At 55.9% G+C, this 25,044-nt stretch overlaps 1 protein-coding gene and 1 long non-coding RNA gene across 3 annotated transcripts in view; one reads left to right on the top strand and one right to left on the bottom strand.

Moving 5' to 3' along the window:
- Positions 1–19,054, bottom strand: part of ADGRG1 (adhesion G protein-coupled receptor G1) — a 44,811-nt gene extending 25,757 nt beyond the window's left edge. Inside the window, exon 1 of one of the 2 annotated variants that reach the window (XM_005692028.3) lies at positions 18,566–19,054. The gene's annotated coding sequence lies outside the window, so the exon portion shown is untranslated. Of the gene's footprint in view, positions 1–9,882; positions 10,065–18,565 lie in introns of those variants that run through there. The other variant, XM_013971025.2, reaches the window with a different exon arrangement.
- LOC108637971 lies at positions 17,190–18,558 on the top strand. Its single transcript, XR_001919455.1, has 3 exons — positions 17,190–17,241; positions 17,907–18,037; positions 18,306–18,558. It is a non-coding gene; the product is annotated as an uncharacterized LOC108637971 (long non-coding RNA).

Raw genomic sequence — 25,044 nt, 5'->3', positions numbered from 1 at the left:
AGAGCCCAGAAGAGGACCAGGGCCATGGGCGCCCCCACCAGGGCCTTCAGCTCCAGACCAGCAGCTGATTAAGAGACAGGATGGGGCTGCTCAGAGCGCCAAGGAGCCCAGGGTTTCAGAGCCCTTCCCCAGAATAAGCAAGGAACCCCTCAGCACTCACACTCCAGGGGGCTCTGGGCTGGCTTCTGGCCGAGGCCGTGGGAAAGGCAGCAGAGGCTGGGGTCCATGGGACGGTGTGCCCCTGCATTCCCATCGCTGCCCCCCCGCACTGATGGACCAGAGCCAGGGCTATTGTCTCACTGGCGGCGCAGAGCTGTGTCCTATTCAGGCACTATTTTTGGCGCCCAGAGGAAGAGGAAAAGAAAGCAAAGAAAGGAGTTGCTGTTCTCGGTGGAACCTTCGCCCGGAAAGGATTCCAGGGCCTGCTGGGCCAGAGAAGGCTGTCACTGTGGATCAAAAGACCCTAGGCTTGAAAGGAGCTGGTGGGGGGGCTGCGGTTCAGGGGAGCCAGAGTGGGGGCCACAGATGGGGCACCCCTGGCCTTGTACACACGCTTGGTACTCACTAACTGCAGCCACATGCAGAGAAAGAGAGGCCCAGGATTCCTGGTTCCACCCAGAGTCACTAAGCACTTATAACAACAATAAAAAAAAAAAAAAAAACCTACAGTAGCACATAGCTGCCCATAACCAAGTCTCTGCCGGAAAGATTCTCACTTAACACCCACAACACTCCCGACCAGGGCGGAGGTCGGGGACAAAGTGATAAGCCTCATAAATCAGATAATTGATGCTCTGAGAGCAGCATGACCACCAAAATAACAAGCTAGTGACCCCGCTCCATTTCCTCCACCTTGTGCCACCCCACCCTTCCTTGCTTACACCAACTCCAGCGCACTAGCCTTCTTTCTATCCCCAGACACACATCAGGGCCTTTGCACATGCTTTCCCTGCAGCATAGAACATTCTTTCTGGGTTCTTTCCCTGATTGGTTCCATCTCAAGACTTTTTTCTTTTGTTTTCTTTTAATACTTCTTTCTTTGACTGTGCCCAGTCTTAGCTGCGGCTTGTGGGACCTTTAGCTGTGGCATGCACACTCTTAGTTGTAGCATGTGAGATCTAGTTGCCCAGCCAGGGATTGAGCCCAGGCCCCCTGCACTGGGAGCCTGGAGTTTTAGCCCCTGGACTATCAGGAATTCCCCCTTCTCAAGTCTTAATCCAAGTCTCCCCTCTCCTAAAAAGACTTCCACGTCCAGCCAACCAAAATATCCTCGCCATTCATCTCCTCTTCTATGTCATCTTATGTAATAAACTTTAAAGCACTTAACATTGTCTGAAATGACCCTGTGATTTGCTTGTCATCCATTTCTCTGTGTTTGCCCTTTCTTGTCTATCTTGCTCATCACTTGTATCTCCAGTACCTACTGCCACAGAGCCTGGTCCACAGTAGATGCTCAATGACAGCTAGTTAACAAATGGGTGAGTGAATGAGACAGAGCTGACCAGGCCAGGTTGGCTCCAAGCCTTTTTCCAGAAGAGCCAGTTCCTGATGCTTAGGGCAGGGGGATTCCAGCTCTGAGCCGTCCCCGCTTCCCAGCTTCTATCTGAGTTAGAGGCACACACATCGCTGCCAGGTGCTTGGCCAGAGAGGGTCTTCCAAGACTGTGCACAGACTGAGAGCCAGGACAGGACCTGAAACTTCAGCTCCCATCCAGAGCCACCTGATAAAGGCTTTTAAGAAGTCCTGCAGTGCACAACGGCAGTGGCAGACTTTATTTTGGGGGCTCCAAAATCACTGCAGATGGTGACTGCAGCCATGAAATTAAAAGAAGCTTATTCCTTGGAAGGAAAGTTATGACCAACCTAGACAGCATATTGAAAAGCAGAGACATTACTTTGCCAACAAAGTCCGTCTAGTCAAGGCTATGGTTTTTCCATTAGCCATGTATGGATGTGAGAGTTGGACTAAAAGCAAGCTGAGCGCCAAATAATTGATGCTTTTAAACTGTGGTGTTGGACAAGACTCTTGAGAGTCCCTTGGACTGCAAGGAGATCCAACCAGTCCATCCTAAAGATCAGTCCTGAGTGTTCATTGGAAGAACTGATGTTGAAGCTGAAACTCCAATACTTTGGCCACCTGATGCGAAGAACTGACTCATTTGAAAAGATCCTGATGCTGGGAAAGACTGAAGGCGGGAGAAGAAGGGAACAACAGAGGATGAGATGGTTGGATGGCGTCACCGACTCAATGGACATGAGTTTGAGTATGCTCCGGGAGTTGGTGATGGACAGGGAGGCCTGACGTGCTGCAGTCCATGGAGTCGCAAAGAGTTGGACACGACTGAGAGACTGAACTGAACTGAACTGTTGTGCACAAGCCTGGAAGCCCAAGGCTTTCCTAGACCAGTGGGACCACAGACATATTTTCACAGGTGCTGGATTATTTGATGTTTGAGATCCTGTCTGAACTGTGATCCAAATTAGAGTTTTCTCTCTATGTGGAGGCAGAGTACACACTGCTACACCTTCCATCACCTGCTCCCATGGACCCAGGAGAGAGGGGCCCAGGTATGCAATTTACCAACGAAGGCGGGTTGTGCACCCACTGCCGCAAATGCCAGATCTCCCATCTGGACTCCCTGTGGGCTCCCCAGAGTGGAGCAAGGAGGGGAAATGGCATGTGCCTGTGGCCGGGGAGGATCCTGGGGTCTAGGCACCTGGAGGCAGGTGTGTCCCTAGGACCAGCCTGCAGAGACTCATGATGGAGCTGGGGCGGAGATAGGAACCAGGAGGGAGCGTGAGCCACACGATGTGCTCCTGACCTTCTGCAATGCACGCAGCTGCCCTGAGAGGAGTAGGTATTATTAAGTTCATTTTACAGCTGGGAAAACTGAGGCTCAGAGAGGAGAAGTTTCTTTCCTGGGGTCCCATGGCTGCTGAAACTGAACCTATAGGTAGTTCTATGAACCCCTTCACCTGTGATGCCCCCATTGTCCCATCCCCAGCCCTGGAACCTCCAGGACATGGAGAGGAGTTTCCAGCCACTCCAGGGAAGTGGACATGAGGCCCAAGAGGCTGCACGATGGGTCCAAAGTATTCCAGCCCAGAAACCAGACCCTCACCCATAGGCTCATGGGGTTTGCAAGCACTCCCATCCTTCCAGTCATTAGTTACTGCAGCTCCCAACTCTGGTTCCCTAAACCCAGGTGGGGGAGCAGAGGCCAGACTCCCAGATGCACTGACACCCGCTGCAGGGTCTCCTTGGGGAGACACTGGCTGTCCTTTCCGCCACAAATGGCAATGTGCACTACCCCCAGACCCGGCCCGGGCACTGGGACCCAGATATTCTCGGCTTCTAGCCAAGGAGCCGAATAATAGACTGCCTTTTGGTCTGGGTGTGTACCTAGGTGGCAGAGCCCCAGCCGGGTGTGGCAGATGTGGTCATGGACAAAGGATAAGTACAGCTTTGAGGAAACCGCACGAGGATTCCTTCCAGCCTTGCCCACTGCCTGCAGCTCTCGCCAGGTGATGTCACATGCAGGTGTGGGGGAGGGGAAGTGCCACGAGGCCAGGCACACACCTACCAGGCACAGGACTACTGGATGAAGGAGAGCAAGGGGCACCTGATAATTCAGGAGTTGGGTGTCCACGCTTCCCAACTCCTCCATCAGACTTTCCTTCCTCACGCCCATCCCATTCCCCTGATGCCCTCTTGCCCTCTGTGCCTCCCATCCAGCTTACACGCTAAAGAATTGATGCTTTTGAACTGTGGTGTTGGAGAAGACTCTTGAGAGTCCCTTGGATTGCAAGGAGATCCAACCAGTCCATTCTAAAAGAGATCAGTCCTGAGTGTTCATTGAAAGGACTGATGCTGAAACTCCAATACTTTGGCCACCTGATGCGAAGATTTGACTCATTTGAAAAGACCCTGATGCTGGGAATGATTGAAGGCGGGAGGAGAAGGGGATGACAGAGGATGAGATGGTTGCGTGGCATCACTGACTCAATGGACATGAGTTTGAGTAAGCTCCAGGAGTTGGTGCTAGACAGGGAGGGAAGCCTAGCATACTGCAGTCCATGGGGTCTCAAAGAGTTGGACATGACTGAGCAACTGAACTGAACTGAACTGAACGGAGGAGCCTCTGAAGATGTAATGGATGGTTCTAATGGTGGGTGTGCTGGCAAGACTATGGAGAGGGCTTTTATATGGAGGCGCCACCTGCCCACAAACATCGCCTGATGCTAGAATGGGCAGGGTCGGAAAAGCTCAGGACTGGAAAGAGCCGTGAAGAACCCCACATGGTATCTGAGGTCCCCCTACAACTTCCCTGTCAGACTTAAATACCAGCAGGGGCAGGGAACTCACTGCCTCAGTTGGGAACATCATCTGCGGGGCCACGGGCAAAGATCCAGGTTTGGAGTCAGGAGACCTTGGCCTCCTTCCTCATCTGTGAAATGTACGGATTCAAAACTCCAAGGGCAACTGCACCACAACTGAATGAAGGCCTTTGTAGGCGGTGGAGCTGTACGCACCAGGGGTGGGGGGTTGGTTAGGAGGCGCCCGGGGGGGTTGACACCCACTCAACTGGTGACAAAGCAGAGGAGCAGTGGGCAGAGGGTGCCAGGCCACGCATGACTCAGCTGCCCCCCGGGGTCACCCCTCACATTTGTCACCATTAAGGCAGGTGGGTCTGGGCAGTTGTGCCTCTGCCCTAGGGTCAGAAAACAGAATGCTAGCCACAGAGCCACACCCCTGAGGGCCAGATTCAGCCAGGGACCCCCACCCTCACTTCCCAGGGGCCAATGGGACTCAGCTACCCCAGGAGACCAGCTCAAACCCAGGTCTCCCCTGCAGGTCTGGGACAGTGGTCAAGCCAGGGACGCCTTGGGTCTCCAGGCGCAGGAGGGACCCTCATTCTGGGACAGCTCCTGTCCGGTGGGGGGGGGGGGTCCTCTGGGGCCTTTCCCAGTGATGTCATGGGAAGACAGGGCTAATGCTTGCAATAAGCTCACTGCGGCTCCCTCAGAGAAGGGCTTGGTGATGGCCCAGAAGAGTGGCAATGACACCATTAATGGTGTGCCAGGCCCTGTACCCAGTGGTTGAGATTTCTTGGCTCACTTAACCCTCTCAAGGTGCCATTGCTGTTACTTATTGTTGTTGAATCATTAAATGGTGTCCGACTCTTTCGCAACCCTCTGGACTATAGCCCACCAGGCTCCTCTGTCCATGGGATTTCCCAGGCAGAAATACTGCAGTGGGCTGCCATGCCCTTCTCCAGGGGATCTTTCCAACCCAGGGATCAAACCTGCATCTCCTGCATTGGCAGGTGGGTTATTCACCACTGAGTCACCATGGCAGCCCCAAGGTGCCCTTACTATCCTCATTTTGAAGATGACAAAAATAGGCACAGAGAGGCTAATATACCTGTCCACGTTCACACAGGTGGGCCAGAACGGGGCAACCCCAGAGCCACCCATCTTGTGCTGCCTCCCCCAGGGGGACAGCTGAGCTGGGCGATGGGAAAGCAAAGGTCCAGGACAGCTGGGAATGGGGGGGTCTACTGTTCAAGGGCCCCTATAGCCCGGGGCTGACTCAGATGATTCCCACAGGGTCTCACTTAGGGATTCAGGTACCCTTCTGCCCGTCTGATGGCCTAAGGAATGAAGCTTAGAGAAATTAAGCCACCTGCTCAAGGTCACTTTTCAAGGATGTGAACTCAGTTCTAACTGAACTACTGTGTGACCGAACCTGAAGCCCAAACTTTCAGCAGAGGTTTAGGGAAGACCCATCAAAGCTGTACACTGTGCTGAATGCATGCTTTGCAGCCATCTCCCCCAAATTCCAGCAACAACCCTGGGGGGGCTGTCATCTCGATGCACAGGTGTGAACACTGAGGTCTGGGGAGGCTGTGACCTTAGGCAGCAGGATACAAGCCCGAAAGTCCTCTGCTCTCACCCGTGGGCCAGAGAGCTAAGGGCAGGGCTTCTGGAAGGAGGGAGGCAGAGACCCGGGGACCGGAGGGAAGTCAGAGGTGGCTCTGATCTCTCACTGCTGCTCACCTTGGAGGTAGTGTGAGTGGCCCTGAACCCAGGGAGCCAGGCTGGAGCCATTAGCTGTCTAACCGCCAGCCTTTCAGGGGACCAGAGTGGGGCTGGCTCCCGGACAGAGAGGCCCCCACCCCCAGGCCATCTCTCTCTAATGCAGAAGCCTGTCTACTGGTGCCTGGAAGCCTTGCCAGCTCCTCCAGGGCTCAGCTTTTATCTCAGCCTGCCTGAACTGCCAAGTGCACCACAAACTGCCTGAGCCTGAGCCAGCGCCAGCCCAAGAGCCCAACTCCCACCACCCTGGCCTCCCCGCCAAAACACAAGTCAGGCTGTGGTGGGGGGTGGGAGGGGGTTCCTGCTGATGCCCAGGTAGCTCTAGGTCTCTTGGGGGCTGGGAGGCAGGAAGATGGCCCCCCTCAAGCTACTACGTGTGTCTCTGGGCCTCTGTGCACCCATCTGCCCAAGAGGTAGATCGCAATAGTAAAGGCTAACATGTGGGACAAGCGCTGGTGTCAGCAATTCACTGCATTAGTCCTTCAGGCTCAAAACAGCCCCTGAAGTAGATACTGTTATGTTTTATCTACTTTTTCCAGATAAGGAAAATGAGGCGCAGACACCCAAGTTCACACAAACCGAGAGGAACAAAGCTCTCCCCGGATAAGTGGCCTTGCTTTCTCCATGGGTCCTGTTGCCTTAAAAGCACATGGGCTTAACAGTGGCATGGATGGGGTTCAGGACAAGGGCACATATCCTCTGGCCCCCAGCCCAGAGTCCAGCCTGGCTGAGGAGTCCCCTTCCCATGGAGAGGGGCAGAAGAACACAGTGGACGACAGCCCAGATTCTGGAGCCCCCAAGATAAGAGGTCACTCCTGGAGGTGCCTCCTGTGCCTCAGTGCTCTCATCTCTAAAATGGGCACACCAGGAGCTTGTAGCTTGTGGGAATAAAGGTGTGTTCAAAATGCTGAGCCTAGGCCTGGCAGAGTCCGAGGGCAGCAAGGATCCAGGACTGTTCTAGTCCAGTCGAGCCCCCAGGGAACCAAAGAGAGTTTGGGGCTTGAGGGGCCTGCAGGGGGTGGGGATATTTCAGCCCACCTGTGCCAGGGCAGGCACTGGGCAGGGTTCAGAAAATGTATATCTTGTGCTCCTTCCTCCAGCAGCCCCAACGTGACTCCCAAATCTGCAGGGCTCCCCGGGGGCCCCAAGGAACTCCTGATGGGTGAGAGGACCAGACTGACAGAGGGCAAGCCTGGGGAGGCTGGGGTCCAGCCAGGACTCCACCCCACTTGAGAGGCCCCTCAGTGCCAGCCCTGCCCTGCCCCCACTTGCCATCTGCCTGGTCCCTGGGGTCCCAGTCCCCCCAGCTGCTGGGTTTGCTCACGTGATGCCCCAGCTGCTGTGAGTCAGAACACAGAGTCACAGGGCTGCCCCAGGATCAGGCTTGGGGGTGCTGAACCTGCTCTGGTTCTAGGTGGGGTAGCAGCAGTGAGATCTGGGGCTGTGTGGTCATATTTCCCTCATCTCCCACCAGCCCTGCCCCTGACTCTTCACTCCATACCCTGCCACCCACCATCCACACACAGGTCTTGCTGAGGATGCAGTGACCCGGGGCTAGACTCAACTAGAGCACCGTCCACACGGCCTCCTTCATGGCAGACTCTGCCCTGCCCGTCTTGCACTTGTCGTGCTGGACCTTGCTAGGAAGCCCACCCCCACCACATGCGGACCTGGCCACAGCTCTGCCGCCTCTTGTTCCTGTCCTTCTCCTGGACTGGCCGACCACCGCCCCACTCTGTCCCCTCAGCCATGAAACTCCTCCCTCCAAGCAGGAGCCTTGGGCCTGGGGTATCCAGACTCTCCCACCCCAGTCACAATCCTGCCCTTCTCATCCAGCTTGGGTGGCAGCCCACACTTCCAGAAACTTCCCACCATCCCTTCCCCTGCGAGCAGATTGCAACCGGCAGGCCTGGCAATCAGGCTACCGAAATGACACATGCCAGCTCTCCAGTACCATCACCTGCTCCAGCCCCCCCCATCATTCTCAGACCTTGTCCCACTGCAGTTTCTCAGCCAGGAATGTCACCCCTGCCACCCCATCAGCCCTCCCCCTCTCCCCACCAGCCTCCCAGGCCAGCCTCTATGCCCTCTGTGGAGCCTCCCATCCTCCCAGGTCAGGAAATTCTCTCCCCCTCAGTCAGCAAGCTTATCTCCTTCCTTGGTCTCAGATCCTAATTGTCTTGTTTGTTTGTGTCCCTGACAAGTTGGGGGGATCCTGCCCAGTGGCCCAGGGAACCACTGAGGTTAGCAACAACAGAGCAGGCTGTCGAGCAGAGCCTCTGCCTCCCTCAGAGCCATGCCTGCCCGGAGTGGTGTCCTTCACAACCTGACCCTCTCGGAGCCAAGCCCAGGACGGGAGGCGGGGCAGCTACCACCCCCAACCCCAACACATACTTCCACTTATCAGCAGGGCCAACTGCACCCAGAGAGAGAGAGGCAAGGCAAGGTGGCTGCAGTGATGCTAAGACCAAGGTGGGGTGCATCTCAGGCCCCTGGGGTCCCTGCAGCAAAGGGGCTCAGGTCTGGTTCCAAGAGCTAGTCCTGCCCTGGTCATTGGCAGGGAAGACCCCACGGGAACCCTGGCCTGGGATCTGGGGGACTAACTCAGCCCCTGATGGTTCTCACTGACTCCAGACCCTTCTCCCCGACTCAATCCGGAGGAATCAACACTCTGCCCTCAGCATATCCCCAGCGTGGGTGGGGTGGGGTGGGTAGGGCAGGGGCTTGGCTCTGGACCACCCACACCCAATTTGTCTCATTCAAATGAGTCCCCACCCCTAGAACAGTACCAGGCACACAGTAGGCACTCAATTATTATTTATATAATTAACTTCTTGGGCCCTCTACAGCCACAAAGGCTATTCTTCCCTACCCCACCTCACCCAGGCCAGAGCTGCTCCAAGCAGGACAGTAGTGGTGGCAGCATGGTGAGAGGGGCCCCTGCCTCAACTCATGTCCCCCCAACCCTCCTCAGTAAAATAGGCACCAGCCACCTCCGTGGGAGCCATAGGAGACCCCAACTCCCATGAAACGGCACCACAGGAAGGAGGCCAGTTGAGAAGGAGGTGGGGAGAGGAGCCAGACATCCCCCAGGTGGGGAGGCCCTCTCAACTCTGAGCAGACGGGGACCTGGGGCCTGGCGGTTAGCAAGCGGGGAGCACTTCCCCATCGACTGCCGCTGGTTCCCAGGACGCTCTCTCTCATCCCAGGTCCCCCATGTTCAGACCCCACTGCCAGGTTCGTCTCCTCCCAAAGGCAGGGCCTGGGCCATGAAGAGCCACGTTGCCCCTGTCTCAGTGGGCAGCGGGGGGTCCCCGGACACAGTCCCAGGGCAGCGGCAGGCAAGGCTGCCTCCAAAGTGCCTGTGCCCAGCCACCTGGCCCTATCCTCTCCTCCCTGAGGCCAGGGGCTGGCTTTCCCTCCCCACACTTGCTCTGTGATCTTGAGTGAGCCCCCTGCCCTCTCACCAACCTTACATCTCATCTGAACGGTAAGAGGCAGGAGACAACAGTACTTCCCTGGCAACGGAGCAGACCCAGGGACCCTACCACTCCCAGCCTCAGTTTCCCCCGCTAACAAACGGCTCTGAGAGGTTCCACCCTCTCCGGCTCCACCCCCTTCCGCGGCATCTCGCTGCCCATCTGCCCACAACTCTCCAGCCCCGGCACAGCCCTGCTCATGTGTGGGCTAGAGACTTCAGAGCCCCGCTCCACCGCCACCTCACCCTCAGCCGCACACACCCCTGTTCCGCCTCCCTCCTGCTGTCGAGCCCTTGATCCGGTACCTGGTGATGAGCAGAAGGTCCCGAGTGGGACCAGGCAGCGGAACCACCTTTCAAGATCCACCTCTGAGGCTTAACCTGCCAGCCGCAGCGGCCGAGGGAGCTGGTGTGCGTGAAGACTCAGTCTCCTGAGACTGTGCAAGGCAGGCAGCCAGTGTGGAGCCGGGGGAGGCGCAGGGGTGTGTTTGCGGGGGGTGGGGGGGGACACCCCTCTCCTGCCCCAGCTGGGCTCCTCCCTCCTCCAAGCTCGTCCGGGGATGACGGGACCATACGTGAGTCACACGGATTTCTCAGAGGGAGGCTGGGAGGGGGCAGGGCTGAGAGCACCGAGGCGGGGACATTGAGGGATGCCCATGACTCAGCGCTGGGCAAGGGGGCACTTCAGCTTCACCTCCTCCCCACCCCCCATCCAGGTGCCAGGCTTTGTGGATGGATACTAGTCAGAGATAACTGCCTCCTCGCCCTCCATCTGTTACTTCCCCAAGGCTGTTCTCCCCCAAAGTTCTGGCAGAGAGGCCAGGGTTACTATGGCAACAGTCTGCCCAGATGCCCCCCCCTTCCAACCCAGGGCCCGACAACAACTGCCCCTTCCTGAAAGAAAGGCCGGCCTCCTTTGCAGCAGGCAGGAGCCGGTGCTGACCAGCAGAGCGGAAGGGACTCCAGGGAAGGGGTGAGGGGCGGGTGTCAAGCCGCCTGGCATGTGGCCAGCCAGGCCACACACAACTGGCCACTTGACCTTGACTCCTCCCTGAGCCTCAGTTCGTCCTCCCAGCAGAGGGACCCACCTCAGTGTTCCCCAAGCACTCACAACATTCAGCAGACTCAAGTTCTGCACTCTGAGACTCCAGGGGCTTCTTGAAATGGCCTTCTAGTTTGTCTGCTGGGTCAAAGGGGGAAACTGAGGCCCAGGGGAGGAACACTTCCAGAGGGCTCCGAAAGCTCAGAGAGAGAAATTTGAAAATGGGCTGATGCCCCCTTTCCCTTTCTGGCCACTGGCCTCTGTCTGCAGTTTCCTGTCACTGTTAACCTTCACGGCCACCCTGGGAGTCAGGAAACTTCAGATGGCCCACGCTCCCCCACTGTGGAGGGCGGGGAATCCCTCATCTTCCCTCATCCCTCCAATGTGAACCAGTGATTTCCAAGTCACAGATGCTGGAAGGATTTCATAGCCTAATGAGGGCTAGTGATGAGAGCAACAATAACAACAGTAATAATAATAATTAATAATAAGGATTATACGCACTGACCATTTACTGCATTCCAGACTCTTCCCTGGCGCCACAGCCATGGCAGCACGGGGAAACTCGTCGCTCAGACCAGCGCCTGACACTTGATGAGCCCTCAGTCAACGTTCGCCATGAAACAGAAGGGAGAGCCAGGAAGCCCAGAGAAGGGAATTAGCTTGCACAAGATCACACAGCTGGGGAGTGGCAGAGGTGGGACAGGACCCCAGATGGTCTGGCTCCACAGCCAGCTGTCTTAACCGCTCATGAACTTAGACTCCCAGGCCTCTGGAGCGGGCCCTGGATACTACGAATGCCCAGGGCCCTAAGGTCCCTTCTCTCTCACGGGGATCTGCAGAAGGGCCTGGAAAATTCACCTGCTGCAGCATGAATGGAAGTTTTCAGGCAGCCCAGGAGGCCAGGGGCTGCTGCTGGTGAAGTCTATCCCTTACCTGCTCGTATAAATCAAGCTGCAGGGAAGAGGAAGGGCAATAAAGCTACATAGTGGGGTACAAGGAAGCCCCCAGGCCTGAGCTTCTGGAAAGCAGTTCTGTGCTCTCCAAGCAGTCAGCCCACTGACCAGGCTGTGCCCCTGCCTGGGAGAGGTGGGCACTGGGTCTATGTCCAGCCGGCTGCTCCCTCCCAGGGCTACAGTGAGCACTGCCTCATGGCCAGGGCAGGAGGGGCTGGTCCACATTGGAGACCAAGAAACAAGGGGTGAAGATGTTCTTCCTCATCAGAGAAAGGACAGGGAGGAAAGGACCCAGGAAAAGGATCCAGGATTCCTTAAATTCATGTCTTTGGGCAAATCATCACTGCTAAGGTTCAGTTCCTCCAAGGTCTGTCCTTCAGGGCCAGGCCAGATGGTCACTGGAGCAGCCTCAGCTGTTCTCTGGGATCCAGGCCAGCCAGACAGCAACCAGACACACACACATACAGACAAACACACACACACACACACATACATACACGCCACAGAGGGTACTGGCTAGCAGGGAGCAGATGGAGGGTCAGCAGCGCCACTCTGAACTGGCAGGGACTTGCTGAGCTGGATGTCCAAGCAAGGGATTCAGAAGCCTCCAGCTAACTGCCACCCTGGCCACATAGGAAAGGCCCTAGAAGGTGGCCCAGCCGTGCAGGAGCTGCTCACCAGGCTCTGCCCGCTCTCTCACCATCAGCCTGCTCAGAGACCTACTATGTGCTGGGTACTGTGCCAGGCTTCAGGGCTTGGGTGACAAGCCTGGCTCACGTTGTAGCAACACTGGGGAGTCACTTATCAGCACCATAGAGCCCTAGGGAGCTCTGGGAGAAGGAGAAGAGAAACCAAATAAATTATTATTAATCACAACACTACCTGTCACTGGGCTTCCCAGGTGGTGCTAGCAGGAAAGAACCTGCCTGCCAGTGCAGAAGACATAAGAGACACAGGTTCAGTCCCTGGCTAGGGAAGGTCCCCTGGAGGAGGAAAGAGCAGCCCACTCCAGTATTCTAGTCTGGAAAATCCCCATGGACAGAGGAGCCTGGCAGGCTGCAGTCCTCAGGGTCGCAAAGAGTCAGACACAACTAAGGCAACTTAGCGCACATGCCGCCTCTTCCTAGAACTGCTACCAGGACTAATTACCAGGGCTGTGTCCGTAGGCTCTGAGTAAAATGCTCAGCTCTGAGTTCTTGTTTTATCCTCCACCCTGTGGGCTGGTCGTGCTCGTGTTTCAGAGACACAGATGGTCTGTGTCTAGGTCTCCAGACCCATGGGCTTTAACCAAGCACCTGTCAGGCACCAGGCTCCTGCTAGGTTCATTACATTCATGATCTCCCCTGCATCTCAGGACAGTTGTTATCCTGCTCCACTGAAGAGGGACGAGGCTCAGAGAGGGTGAGGGTCACAGCCAGGGTTTGAAACGGGTTTGTCGGTCCTTGAGAGCAGCTGGGTCTTGAAGAATCAGTTTCAATGAACAGAGACCAGCAGGCAGGACTTTCTGGGCAGAGGGGACAGCATCAACAGAGAGGGGAGAAGCGGGGCATGGGAGGCATCCTTGGAAGGAAGTAGGATCTAATTAGTGGGTGAGGGCAGTTTCAGGAAGATCTTGAAAGCAGGGAGTTTGCTTCTGAAGGGGTTTCATCAACGGCGCTGAGAAGCCAGGGAAGGAATTTCTTGTGACCAGCATGCAAAAGGTGGTCCACAGATGTACAGCGTGACCAGAGGAGTTATTAGGGATCCAGCATCTCAGGTGTGCCCCAGACCTACCGAACCAGAATATATATTTAAACACGATCCCAGGTGGCTCCAGCATTTATTCAAGCAGGAGGAACCTTGGTCTGCTCTAGAAGCTGCACCAGCAGTGAGGGGATGGGATATGGAAGGGAGGCCAGAGCCCCGCTGGGGCTTTAGGGATGGAAGTGGGTGGGAGGCTAGGGACTTTGGTCCAAGTAATGAGAAGCAGAGGCTGGGACCCCCACCCCACATGTGAGAGAGGATACGATATCATAGACTGCCCTGAAATGCAGGGGTCATGGGATGGACTACAGATCTGGGTGACAGGGAAGAGGCTGCCCTTGGGCACAGCAGAATGGGGGTATCCTTGTGATATAGTCGGAACCTTCCGAAAGGTCACATAGCTAGGGCTCAGGGGTAAAGGGCTGGAGTCCTCCAGGGCCAGGGAAGGTCATGAACATTACTGGCTGGTGATAGTGGCCAGAGATGGGGTGGAGAGCACAGAAAGTTGCAGAAAAGGGCTTCATTTGAAGGGACGGTGGAGAGGTGGTAATGCCACTGCCGAGAGGCTGGACTCAGACTCTGGGCTCAGGCCAACGGGCTTCTGCTCCTGGCTCTGGCAGCCTAGGGACTCAGGCAGCATCTCTGTAGCCATCCACCATCTGTGCAGATAGTAACAGCACCACCAGTAGTAATAAATGAGGCCACATACGTCAAGCTCCTGGCCCAGCCTGGCACAAATGCGTGCTCTGATGTATTTGCAAGGGCTTTGCTGTTCAGAGAAGCCTGCACAGGAGACAGAGCTGGGGCTGTCAGGGCGGTGGGAGGATGTGTGGTCCCCAGTACAGGAGGGAGGACGGGACATTCGTGGTGGTCACAGTGGCAGAGCCTTGGGCAAGTAGGAGGGTACAGTGGGGCTTCTGCTTGGAGGCCTCACCCTTTCCCGACTCTAATCTTCCAGCCTGGGCAGCCTTGCCAACAGTGAAGCACTGTGCCCACCATCAGGAAGGTCACCACTGCCTGTGTGTGGGTGGGTCCTTATTGGACAAGAACTGTTCAAGTTCGGGCTTCTCCCCCTTGCAAGCTGAGTGTCCCTGGAAATAACTGAGTACCATGCCTGGCACACAGTAGGTGCTCGACAAATGTTGGCCAATGTGATGATTATCACCAAGTCAACGCAAATGCCACAGGCCCACACTCCACCGTTCGCAAAGCTCTTTCATGTCCAGTGTCTCCTCTACAGACAGTGATGACTGTTCCCACTCAACAGAGATGAAGACTGAGGCTCAGAGAGAGAATTTTTCCAAAGCCTCACAGCGCATCTGTATGAGAGATAGGATTCGAACCCTGGTTCTGTGACTCAGACTATGTACTTGGTGGCCAATGCTCCCAGCCACCTCCCTGTTCATTCCCGTGGGAAAGCTTCCTGGCCACAGGCGTGGGGGCAGCCACAGTCCCATGATAACTCCATCACAGCCACCCCAGGGCGCAGGGGCTTGGCACAGGCCATGTGACTCAGCCGCCCTCACAAAGGAAGCTGTGTGCCTGGTGCTTTAAGCCTGCCTCTGCCATCCCCCAGCCAGAGAAGGAGCAGAGAGCCTGACAAATCCAAGACGCAGGAGAGCTAGAGGCACCTTCAGCCAATGGGACAAGTTTAATGGAGATTCAAGTCCAGACTTGGGGTGCAAGAGGCTGGTGCCAGCTCCAGCGGTGGAATGAAGGGCAGGGGTCACCCAGGTCCAAGCTGGCTTTCTGAGGCCTTATTTGGAGGGCCAAGGACAGACTCAACCCCATTGGCTCCTCCTGGGTCACCAGGCAGGTGCCCCACCCACGTTTACCTGCATCAGGTTTCAAAAGCATGGGGCTTGTGGTCTGAGGAAAAAGACACTCCCTGGATACCAGCCGCTGGGCTCCTGTGTCCCCAGCACTGACCTCTCACCACCCCTTTCCCCCTGAAGGCTTCAGGCAAGTCCATGTGGCCCTATTGAGCTCTCACTGTGTACCAAGCAAGGGACTTGTGTTTTCTACCACAATCCTGCCAAGGAAATCTTGCCTGTTTTGCTGAAGGGAGAGACAGAGGCTCAGAGAGGGAGGTCCTGTGTGACCAGCCCAAGGTCACACAGGATCCAACTTCAAGGCCGGCGTCTTCCCTTAACACCCTCTTCCTGTTTCCAGTGGCATCTTGACCACATGCCAACAAGAAGTGTCCTTGGACCTGCCCCAGACAGACAAACAGACAGACACCGCCACCCCCATCTACCACCTGCCACCTCCCACAGTTGCCCTATTCCTGCCTAGACACATTATGCAGGTCCTTAGACAAAGTTCAGGTTGGCTGGGCCTCCCCGGACCACCCTGCTGACCTTCCCCGGAGGCAGGCACGCCTGGGTGACCAGCTACCTAAGACAGAAGGTAGACAGGGCGGCCACCCCCTCTCCCTGAGCATGACGGAATGTCTGACCTCAGCCCAGCCCCCCAAGTACACGTGGCAGGAAGGTTGGATCCAGCCAGAACAGGCCTGGAAGGCCATTCTGACCGCACTCCTGCCTCCAGAAGCCCCTGAACCCAGGGCAAGGGCAGGCCCAGCAAACAGGGGTCGCAAGCCCTCTCCACAATCCCACTCCCCAGGCCGCCAGCCTGAACCACCCTTGCTGCAGGAAGTAGGTGCAGGGCGGGGCATGCAGAGGCCTGGGTTCCACAGGTGAGATCCCATGCTGTCTTTATGTATCAGGCACCCCTTTGCAGCCCAGGGTTTTCGAGCTGGTGAGCTGGGTGCAGCCTTCCTCCGGGGTTGGGGGGCTGACATCTGGGAGAACTGCTGTTCCCAAGGGGACCTCTGGTGCCCTGCTCTGAGGCAGGCTTGCCTGGGGGAGACTTGGTGATTGCTGCTGCTCAATCACTAAGTCGTGTCCGATTCTTTGCAGCCCCACGGACTACAGGATGCCAGGCTCTCCTATCCTCCACTGTCTCCCAGAGTTTGTTCAGATTCGTATCCACTGAGTCAGTCAGTGATGCCATTCAACCGTCTCACCCTCTGCCACCGCTTTCTCCATTTTCCTTCAATCTTCCCCATCATCAGGGTCTTTTCCAATGAGTGGACTCTTTGCCTGGTAATTAGGAGGCTCCCCACTGCCCCTCTCTCACCTGGATTCCTCCCAGCACTGCTCCCAAAGTCCTCCAATCAGCACAGCCCGGGACCTGGCATCCAACTGTCCAGATTCGAGCTTCTGAGCCTCAGTGTTTACAGGTGTAAAATGGGTCTGCGCAGGCTTGTCTGAGGCCAGGGCTTCCAGGGAGTGCAGTCACAGTTACTCTCACTATCCCAAGCTCTCTTTCAAGGCAAATTTGGCCCTTAGGAGGAGCAGAAGAAGCTTCTCCCTCCTCCATAGGAGCTTCCCTTCCTGGACAGGAGACCCAGGCTGGCCACCCCAGCTGTCACTGATGTCTTGGTGGCTGTGCCCCTTTGGTCAGTGCTCACCCCCAGCCCTGGCCTGTGAGGTTTGGGTGGCGGCTACTCAGACACCCAAGACTTGGGCCAGGGGTGAGGCATCGCCACTCCTGAGTCGCAGGAGGGAAATGAGGCCCAGAGAGGTTGAGCCACTACCCGGCAGGTGGCACAGCAGCAGGCAAAGACGTCAGATCTTGCTTCATCGTGGGGTAACAAGATGCCATGTTACTTGACTGCCACAGGCTCCCCAGGGCTCAGGCTCTCAACTTTGACCTTCATGCAGCCAATGCCACACCCCCGGCAAGACACACACACACACACACCCACACACACACACACCCACACACACACACCCACCCACCCACACACACCCACCAGCACAGGCTTCCCAGGTGGTGCTAGTGGTAAAGAATCCGCCTGCCCGTGCAGGAGACACAGGAATCACAGGTTGGATCCCTGGGTCAGGAAGATCCCCTGAGGTAGGAAATGGCAACCCATTCCAGTATTCTTGTCTGGAAAAACCCATGGAGAGAGGAGTCTGGTGGGCTACAGTCAATGGGGTCACAGAGCTGGACATAACCGAGCGTGCACGCCCACACACACACACACACACACACACACACACACACACAGCTGTGCAGAAGGTGTTGGCTGCCGGAGATGCACCTGGGAGCCATACAGAGGGTGCCTCAGCGTCCTTACCTGGAACCTGGGGCTTCCGTTACTCCTCTTTTGATAAATAAAAAGGCGTGTACTTTGTGGAAAGGCCATCCTCACCCCGGGAGATGCCCCCAGTGCCTCCCAAAAGCACCACTTCCCACCTGTGCCTCTGCCCTGGAGCCAGGGCGCCCCCAGGGTCTCCCCATAAGTGCTGGGGCGCAGATGGTTCAGGAGGCGTAATGGGGCGATGATGACAGATACTCAATAGCAGGGGTGGCCTAATTAACTGCGGCAACACGGGGAGCCCTTTCTGCTTCCCACACGCCCCAGGGAGCCAAGCTCATGGGGGCAGAGCTGGCCGGGCGCCGGGCCCCCTCCCGGCTCCAGCCCCCCACCTCCGTCTGGCTGCCATGTGGGGCCAGGAGACTGGGTGTGTGTGGGTGGAGGTGAAGGTGCAGATGTCTGCTCCCGTCTTTGTTTTCAGATCTCTGCTCCTGCCACCTCCCTCGAGGTAGATACGGAATCAGCCCAGAGACGGCAGGCTGCCCTAGTTTCCACTAGTGGCAGTGGCGGGACCAGCCCTTTGCTCCAGGCTGGGATGGGACACGCTGCCAGGTGAGGGGTCTGGGGAGTGGTGGGAAGGACCCTGTGCTGGCCAGAGGGGCAGGGACGCCCCCAGGCCTGCACCCTGTCCCGTCTCACCCAGGGAGACTGCCATCCCCCGCCTTGTCAAAAGTCAGACAACCTGGGCCAACCAGCTCCCAAACCGGTTTCCCATGAGATCCCTGGTGGAAGTAGGTTCTGGGTGCTGGGTGTCTGCCTCCTGCCTCCCCATCCAAGCACCGAGGTTTGCAGCCTCCCCTCTGCCCCCCACCTTCCACAGTCTCCCCAGCTGAGCCCAGGGAGCACACCGCACCTGCCAGCTTCCCTGATGACCAGCACGAGAGACGACCAAACCCCCTTCAGAGCCCCAAGGGGCGACCCTGTGATCGCCAGGACCTTCACGTCAGCCCAGAATCCTGAGTCGTGGGGCCACACACCTGCCTTCAGATGTGGAATTAGACCAGGATCGGCCAAGGTCAAGTGAGCCAGGCTGGGAGCCACGCTCCCCCAACCTCTCCGCCCCAAGCAGCCGCTTCTTACCTCAGGTCTGGGCAGGTCCCTGGCCAGACTCTGCCTGTGCGACTTCCTCCCCGTCCACCTTCTCCCAGGGCTCCCAGGCACCCAGCTGGAGCTTGTCTGGGCAGGCAGGCCCAGGTATGGCTCCGCCCGCGTGCGTGTCTCTTCCCATTTCCGGTGGCCTCACAGCTCCTGCCTCCCTCTCTCATTCCTGGGTTTCCCTGCAGGGGCTGACTTGAACTCTTGGGTGCTGAAGCCTCCCCGGCCCTCACCACAGCCCTTAATGGGCTTTCAGCACCTCTGTTCGGGGCCTCCTGGGCTGTGGCCCTCCAGGGGTCCCTGAATGTCTCTGAGTCTCAGTGCCCCCTTCCCCAGGGCTGGTGGGCGTCACTTCCCCCATCACCGTATGTGATGACCAGCTCTGAAAGCTCCTGCCTCCTCCTGTCTGAGCTCAGACCCCACCTGAAGCCTGGGCCCAGACTCACCTGCTTGCAGTAGGAACAAGCCAACAGCCTGCAGCTGGCTGGAGACAGGAGGCGAGGGTGGGGCTCTGGGGCCTGGGGACTGGGGGCACGGTCCCTGCTGTCAGATATTCAGCCTCGTGTGGGGCACAAAGAGGAGCTGACACAGAGGAAGGATGGGAGCAAGAATGGGAGGGGTTGTGGGCAGCTGCGCCAGCTTTCCAGGGGTACAGTGGGGAGTAGTCCAGGCAGGCTCTGCTCCGTCCATCCTGGAGGTCCCCATAGAGTCCTGGGCCTCTGTGGACCATTCGTGCCCACCCCCACCTCCCCTGCCCAGCTCTACCTGCTTGGCCCCTGCGTCACCCTTGAGGCTTTGCCTGAGGCCAGCAGTTCTCCTGGCCCCACTTCCACAGGTGGCTTGTTTCCCTGCCCACCCCCCACCCCAGTGTCCCTAGTATCGAGAACTGAACCACCACTTTTTCCAAGAAGTCATCCAGGCAGTTGTTGATTCATTTGGCAAAGTCTGTTCCCGGTGCCACTGCGGACTCGGCCCCAGGTGAAGCCCTGAGCCACATAAAGACACCTTGAGCACTTTCCTCACCTCCCCCTGCCACAACACAGGGTTCCCGTGGGTTCCCCTCATCTGGGGCCTATTCCCCAGGGTCAGAGTCATTTCTTTCCTTGTCTGTGAACCCTGCCAGATGACCAAACCCACACCCCAGCACAGGGCCTGGTGCAGAGAAATTCTGGGTGACTGGTGGGTGAAGGAGCAAATATGGGGAGGAGCAGCGGATGATGGATGGACAGATGGATGGACATGTGGACAGACTCAGCCACATACTTAGTGAGTGCTTATTGAGGGCCTACTGTGTACCAGACACTGTTCTAGGCACGGGGGACACAGCAGCAAACAAAATATAAAAGTCTCTGCCTGGACTTCCCTGGTGGTCCAGTGGCTGGGAGTCCACCTACCTGTGCAGGAGGAATGGGTTTGATCCCTGCTCTGGGAAGATTCTGCATACCAGGGGGCAACTAACCCACGCATCACGACTACTGAAGCCGCTGCCCTAGAACCTGTACTCCACAAGAGAAGCCACTGCAATGAGAAGCCCATTCACTGCAACTAGAGAGGAAACCCCTGCTCACTGCAACTAGAGAATACCCACGTGCAGCAACGAAGACCCAGCACAGCCAAAAAACTTCTGCCTTCCTAGAGCTGAGAGAGACAGATAATAACTTGATTAGGAAGTTAATATGAAATATTTTCAGTGATAAGAACCATGGAGCAAAATAAAGCAAGGGAGGCAGAGAAGGATGGAGGAGGGAGCGTTTGTTTTGATTTTCTCTAAGAATATGACACGACACAGACTGAATGTGATGAGGGAGGTAGACTTTGCGATGTCTGGAGCAAGAGCATTCTGGGGGCAGGAAGAGCACGTGCAAAGGCCCTGTGGTGAGTGGCTGCTTGATGCATTTAAGGAATAAGGAGGAGCTGGGCATTGCTGAATAAAGGGGTCGAAGTAGAGATGAGCCCAGGGAGATGAAGGAAGGATGGATGGACAGATGGGAACAAGGGAGGGATGCGGGTCTGGTGAAGTGTGGGAGAGATCCAACTCCCTGAGGGAGGGTCTGCCTCTTGGCCACAGCCCAGCCCCTTTCCTGGAGGCGGTTTGTTGTCCCCAGATCACCTTTCCATCTTCACCCCAGGGAAATTTCTAACTGCTGATACGACTGCTGCTCTGCCCATGAGCTTGGGTGGCTGCTCTGCTCAGCAGCAAGATGTGCCCACAATTGAGCACAGATGGGGCACCAGGAGAGTGGTGGGGTGTCAGGGAGAAATAGGCTTGCAGGAAGACAGCCTGACCCCTAAAACCACGGAGTTTCCCTGGAGCTCTGAGAGCGGAACCCACGGCCCCAGAGACGCCACCCACCCCGATAAGGACACCAGGGGAGTCCCTGTGACTTCCTGTATACCTGCCGGGGACTCCCCTACTCCTGAACCCACATTCCAACCCCCACACTGCCCCACTGTGCCCTCAGGGCCCTGGCTAGTGATGTCATCTCAGGCTCTTCAGGTGAACCGGAGGGGTTGGAGCCCTCATTCGCTGGATGCACCTGGGGGAGGTTGCCTAACGCCTGTGCCTTGGGCCATCTATGGAAGGAAAGCACACACCTTCGCCCTGCTTCTCTTCCAGCAGCAAAAGGAGGAGGGGAGGGGATGGATGGGAAAGTGCCCTGTCAGAGCAGGTGTCTGAGAAGCACTTGTGGGGCTGGGGGCTGGGTCTCTAGGAACCCCCATCCAGGACCTGTGGATTATCTCCTCAACTCCCACTACACCTGCTTTTTCATGTGGGTTTTACAGATACAGGCGGGGTTGGGTGGAGGGATTGTTAAGTAACACATCTGAGGTCATACCCAGACAGTCTGGCTCAGGACTGGGGCCCTTTAGCTGACCCTAGGTGAGCCCTGCCTCCCTCTGCTCAACCCCACCCCCACTCAGAGAGGAGTCTCAGGAAATGCAGACCCCTTCATTGCTGGGGTGAGGGGGACGTGTGAAGGGGTGTAAAGGGTCCCCAGCTCTGACATCTCACACTCTAGCAGGACCTCAGGCTCAGTCTTCAAGCTCCCTCTGAGAGCTAGTGCTACCCACAGTCAGAGAGCGAGCTCCCCACCCCCAGGGAAACCAAGCAGTGCTAAGCTGAAGTGTTGCAGAAAAGAGACTTGCCACATCTGTGAGGAGGACTCAATGGTCTCTACCTTTTTCTTTTTTGGCCATGCCATGTGGCATCTTAGTTCCCCAGCCGGGGATCAAACCTGTGTCACCTATAACGGAAGCACAGAGTCTTAACCACTGGACTGCGAGGGAATTCTCAATGATCTCTAAAATAATTTTCTAATCCCAGGTTAATTCACATGGGTCATTTTTCACTAATTCACTTATTCATTCACTAAACTAATACTTGCAGATTGACTCCTGGGTGCCAGGACCTTCCTCACGTTTTCGAAAGCAAACTGCCACAGGGCAGGCAGCGGCGCTGTGACTGGCCGTGGGGCTCTAGAGCAGACTGCCTGGGTGGGACATCCCAGCTCCTCTTGCCAGTCAGTTTGCCTCCCGTAGCCTTGGTTTGCTTCTCTGCAAAATTAGAGTGATATCAGTATCAATCTATGCGAATTAAATGAGAAAATGCTAAGTGCTTCCAACAGTGGCTGGCATGTGGTAAGGGCTCTGTCAGTGTTTGCCATACCCACATGCAGAGGGGAAATGAAATTATGGACCTTGCAAAGACTGCATAGTCCATGGGGTCGCAAAGAGTCAGACAAGACTGACTTTCACTTTCAAAGCCCGTTATAGTTTTTACTGCTGTCTCTGTATTGAACAGAGTTGGCCTCTTCCTCCTTTTTGGCCACATTTGGAAGAAAGTGACCTCCCTGGCCAGATGTGGGTGTACAAACCCACAGCTCTCACTGTGCTGGGATGGGCAGAGAGATAGCCAAGGGAATTACCCTGCTTCCCACGAGGAGTTCATTCCCCACCTTCTGCAGCCTTGGACACACGTGTTCCAGGTTCTGCTCGCACCTGCTCCTTCATCTGCACCCAGTCTGAGGATCGGGAGAAACTGGTTCCAGTTCTGGGTCTGCCGCTCACTGGCTCTGTGAGGCTGAACAGGTCAGGGCCCTCCCCTGAGCCTCAGTGTTCCCATCTGTGAAATGGGGATAATAAGATGACCCATGCTACAGTGTTTTCAAATGAATCACAGGAGGAGACTTGGGGCAGCGAAGCACTCTGAAACCACTCTGCCAACCAAAAGACTCATTTCGCCATCCCAACAACTCTGTCGAGTGTCTGTCCCCAAGTGTCTGAGACCAAGGGCAACCCAGAGAGAAAACTTTGCTCATAGCCCATGTGTGTGGGTGGCGCCAGGCCACATGCCTGGCATTCCGTGACCCTGCAGAGGCTGTCCTTTTGTAGTCCCGGGGTCCTCTGTCAAGTTGACTAAGTTCTAGGACAACTGAGTCACATTTTCTGCTGGGCCCCCATGTCTTCTTGAAGTCAGCACTCCCCGGGTAGCAACAAACACAGGAAATGGGTTACAAACCAGCTGTGAAGACTGTGGGGGCAGGCGCTGTGGGCCTAGAGCAGGGCAGCTCTTGCCGGGGCTATGTCTCAGAAAAGCTTAAAGAATCTCTTTTCATAGTCCCAGGGTGGCCCTGACCTGCCCACGGGTCTCTTATTGGGACCAAGTGTCCCTCACCTCTCCTGATCACCTATCTCGTGTCTGCTCAGACAAATCCCACCCTCTGTCCTTATAGCCTGATTCAAATGTCCCCTCTTCAGATAGGCCTCTTGGAGTTATCCCATTCTTCCCTAGGGGAATTCAGCCTCTGAACCTCTGTTGGAAAGGGGGGCATCTCAACCCTACTCTGCTTGAGTTCTTGGATGGACTAATAATAAGACTGACACAAGACAGATTAACAGGAGAAAAAGAAACAAATTTTAATTTGTGAGCAGGGAGGTCTCAGAACTGGGACCCAAGGGACTTCCCTGGTCCAGGAGTTAGGACTGCATGCTTCCGCTGCAGGGGGCGCAGGTGCGATCCCTGGTTGGGGAACTAAGATCCCACAAGTTTGCAGTGCAGCCAAGAAAGAAAAGAAGAAAAAAAAAAAAACGAAACCAAGAAGTGGCCAAAGCTGGCAGCTTTTATATATTTTAGACAGAGAAACAATAAATTTTTGAGGAATTAACAGGACAAACTTATCACTTAATTAGTGAAGAACCTAAACAGAGTTTGGGGGCTTCCCTGGTGGCTCTGTGGTCAAGAATCCACCTGCCTATGAAGGAGATGCGGGTTCCACCCCTGGTCCAGAAAGATGTCACAAGTTGTGGAGCGACTGAGAACACGGGCCACGACTACTGAGCCTCTGCTCTGGACCCGCGAACTGCAACTGCCGAAGCCCACGCACCCTAAGGCCTGTGCTCTGTGACAAGAGAAGTCACCTCAATGAGAAGCCGTTGCACCGCAGCTAGAGAGGAGCCCCCACTCACCACAGCTAGAGACAGCCCACACAGCCACGAAGACCCAGCACAGCCAGAAATAAAACAGAGTTTGGACTTGGGGCTGTAAATTAGGAAAGAAGTAACAAGGTTTGTTTATGCAGCTTCTCAGCCCAAACTCCCCCTGTCTGGCGATAAGGGTGTCCTTCCTCCTCCATCCACAGGAAGGGCACCTTTCACATCAGAGAACTGTTTCCTGCTTTTCAAGGAGACAGAGGAGGATCAGAGCTTCCTTCTTGCATCGGCTGATGCTTGAAAAACTTCAATTCAAAATAATCAATACACCAATGTGGCCTACTAGGGGCAGCCTGCCCTGATTCCCACCATCTCAAAAGTCCTCAGCACTTTACCTACAAGAATACTACCATCCAACTCTCCTGAGCATCTCTATGCCAGGCCCTTTCCTTTCTCAAGCTTTAAAGTGTATATTAGTCCCTTGTCATGTCCGACTTTTTGCAATCCCATGGACTGTAGTCCATCAGGCTCCTCTGTCCATGGGATTCTCTAGGCAAGAATACTGCAATAGGTTGCCTTCTCCCACTGGAATGGGTAGCCATTCCCTTCTCCAGGAGATCTTCCCAACCCAGGGATCAAACCTGGGTCTCCTGAATTACAGGAAGTTTCTTTACTATCTGAGCTACCAGAGAAGCCTAAACTCTGCATGGACGGATTCATTTAATCCCCATAACAGTCCTATTGAAAGATCAAAAGTGAAAGTTGCTCAGTCATGTCTGACTCTTTGCGACCCCTTGGGCTATACTGTCCATGGAATTCTCCAGGCCAGAATACTGGAGTGGGTAGTCTTTCCCTTCTCCAGGAGATCTTCCTACCCAGGGGTTGAACCCAGGTCTCCCTCACTACAGGCAGATTCTTTACCAGCTGAGCCTCCAGGGAAGCTATGGAGGGATGCTATTATTATAGGCAAGGAGATGGAACCACAAAGAAATTGAGTCGCCTACCCCAGAACATATTGCCCATGAGTGCCCGAG

The sequence above is a fragment of the Capra hircus genome, chromosome 18 (genome assembly GCF_001704415.2).
Source record: "Capra hircus breed San Clemente chromosome 18, ASM170441v1, whole genome shotgun sequence".
NCBI classification, from domain to species: domain Eukaryota; kingdom Metazoa; phylum Chordata; class Mammalia; order Artiodactyla; family Bovidae; genus Capra; species Capra hircus.
The sequence above is the reverse complement of the archived record's forward strand: the minus strand, read 5'-3'. Positions and strand labels throughout refer to the sequence as shown.